Source organism: Strix aluco, chromosome 2 (assembly GCF_031877795.1).
Source record: "Strix aluco isolate bStrAlu1 chromosome 2, bStrAlu1.hap1, whole genome shotgun sequence".
NCBI lineage: Eukaryota > Metazoa > Chordata > Aves > Strigiformes > Strigidae > Strix > Strix aluco.
Genome location: NC_133932.1, coordinates 6364682 through 6367390, shown reverse-complemented (window position 1 = coordinate 6367390; position 2709 = coordinate 6364682).

The following is a 2709-nucleotide window of genomic DNA, read 5'->3' as shown; positions in this document are numbered from 1 at the left end:
TATACCTATTCCTTCTGTTTTAGTAAACTGGGGCAAAACCCCTTATAATAAAGGTTAAAAAATGAAAAAAAAAATCTGTAAGTCTGGGGAAGAAGGTATCTGCAAGTCTCAAAACCAGATTTTGAGTGAAGTTGGCTTAATTTTTTTTTTTAACTGTTATATTTGCCCCTAATGATATTGGTGGGTTGGGCCATTAAAAGGGGCCAGCCCATATCCTTTCAATCAGTTCAGTCTTAGGAGAATGAAGAAAAGATACTTCTCTTTTTTTCTTTTCCTATTTTAGTTTTTTTCAAAGGAGGGTTTCTTTTAAATAGATTCAGAAAATCTAAAGAACATGGGATTCAAAAGAGGACCTGTTCATTCTGACTTCCTCCAAGCTAATGGTTGCTACAAATGCTCTGTAAGATCTTGAGATTTCCTTTTGGATTATGTGATTGGAATTAATCTTTTGAGTCATCATCTGGTTTCCTTAACTTGGAAGCTGCTCTATCAGATAACTACTTGTTTATAAGTTGAGTCATCTAGCTGTGTTCCAGTCCAAAGCCACTACATGAGATGAGAAATACTGCTGCTTTTCCTTCGCGTTTTTCGTGAAATCTGTCTCCTTGCGATCAGTAGAACTCAGGGTGAGGAGGACTGCAGGTCCTGCTTCAGAGTCAGGACGGGTGAAGGACCTATTGCCCCATAAAACAGCCTCTGTGGTGCAAAGCACCTGGCTTGTGGCCATCTGAAGCTGTAGGACCACGCACAGCTCCAGCCTGGCTCCAAACCACCGCACAGATGCGTGAGCAGAGCAACGCATTCGAACTAGTACCTCTTGCCTCTCGGCACAGCTAACCAGCTCAGGTGCCACCTTGCATGGATGGGGCCGGTCTGGTGCCAGAGCTCGCTTTCAGCAGCAAGGGCTGAGTGCTCTGTGCTCATCTTGGAAGGCAGGGACGTGTTACTGGGTATCTCTATCACAGAATCATCTCGGTTGGAAAAGACCTTGAAGATCATCCAGTCGAACCATTAACCTCACACTGACCGTTCCCAACTCCACCAGATCCCCCAGCGCTGGGTCAACCCGACTCTTCAACCCCTCCAGGGATGGGGACTCCACCCCTGCCCTGGGCAGCCCATTCCAACACCCAACAACCCCTTCTGCAAAGAAATCCTTCCTAAGAGCCAGTCTGACCCTGCCCTGGCGCAGCTTGAGGCCATTCCCTCTTGTCCTATCACTTGTTCCTTGGTTCAAGAGACTCATCCCCCCTCTCTGCACCCTCCTTTCAGGGAGTTGTAGAGGGCCATGAGGTCTCCCCTCAGCCTCCTCTTCTCCAGACTAAACCCCCCCAGTTCCCTCAGCCGCTCCCCATCAGACCTGTGCTCCAGACCCTGCACCAGCTCCATTGCCCTTCTCTGGACACGCTCGAGTCACTCAATGTCCTTTTTGTAGTGAGGGGCCCAAAACTGAACCCAGTCATCGAGGTGCGGCCTCACCAGTGCCGAGTCCAGGGGTAAGATCCCTTCCCTGTCCCTGCTGGCCACGCTATTGCTGATACAAGCCAGGATGCCATTGGCCTTCTTGGCCACCTGAGCACACTGCTGGCTCCTGTTCAGCCGCCTGTCAGTCAACCCCCCCAGGTCCCTCTCTGACTGGCAGCTCTCCAGCCACTCCTCCCCAAGCCTGTAGCGCTGCTGGGGGTTGTGTCTCTAGTCACCCTCTAACTCCTCCCCAGCTCATGAGTGGGGGTAGGCAGCCACCTGGCTCAGCCCGAGGTCACGCAGTGTGTCCTGGCTCAGAACAGCTGCGGCTACGATGGGGTGGAAGTGTGTGTGTGTGTGTGCTGGAACTCCCTAGGCTGGTGTAAAGCTGAAGGCAGTTGCTGAGAAGCTGTCACTGCTCCGTGGGGTTTTTTTTGCCTGTTCTAGACCAGGCGATGACCTGTAGCTGTCACTAGGAGTAACACACCTCATTTTTCAAATCAGGTGAAAGAGAAAGTTTTAGTGCTTCATTTTATCTTTATTTTTCAGTTGTGTTAAATCATAGAAAGGCTGGTATCATCTAGTCCCAGTGCTTTATCAGTACAGTGTGGCTTATTGCCAATGTCTTTCTGATTTTGCAAGATAAACATTTTACTGCCTTGCTTCTTTTTTTCCCAGGCCTTTCATGTTCTTCCTTTTCATCTTAAATGCCAGCAGAAGGACATTTGGCCACACACCAGGCCAAGCACAATAGTAAAGAGCAGGTAAAGTGAAGAGCTGCAGCCTTTGTTTTCTCTCGTCCTCTTTTATCAGGTGTATCACATAGGAATTGGTTTCCCTTTGAAAATGTTTCCCTTGGAAAGCATGGGAAAGTTTCCTATACCTATTTTGATTACAGAATTCTAAACTAAAAACTTCATTGCGAATAGTTTCATTTTATTTTTGAAAATGGGAAAACTAGGGGTTTTTCTGGGGTTTTCGATTGTTTCTTGTTTCATAGTCACCAGTTCTTCTGCAGTTACATGAAGGAGACTGCAATCTGTTGCCTTGTCTGGGTTTTATTTTTGTTTTGAGATATTAAATAGTTGATAAATAGCTGAGGGTAAGGATCCCAGTCATGAAGTCCAGAAACAGATCTTGCTTTCTATTTTTAAGCTTATACCCACTTGTTTCAGTTTCTAGAGGCAAACTGAAAGTTCTGTAGGTCTGATGCTTTGTGTTTTACATTAGGCTTTAGGAGGACAT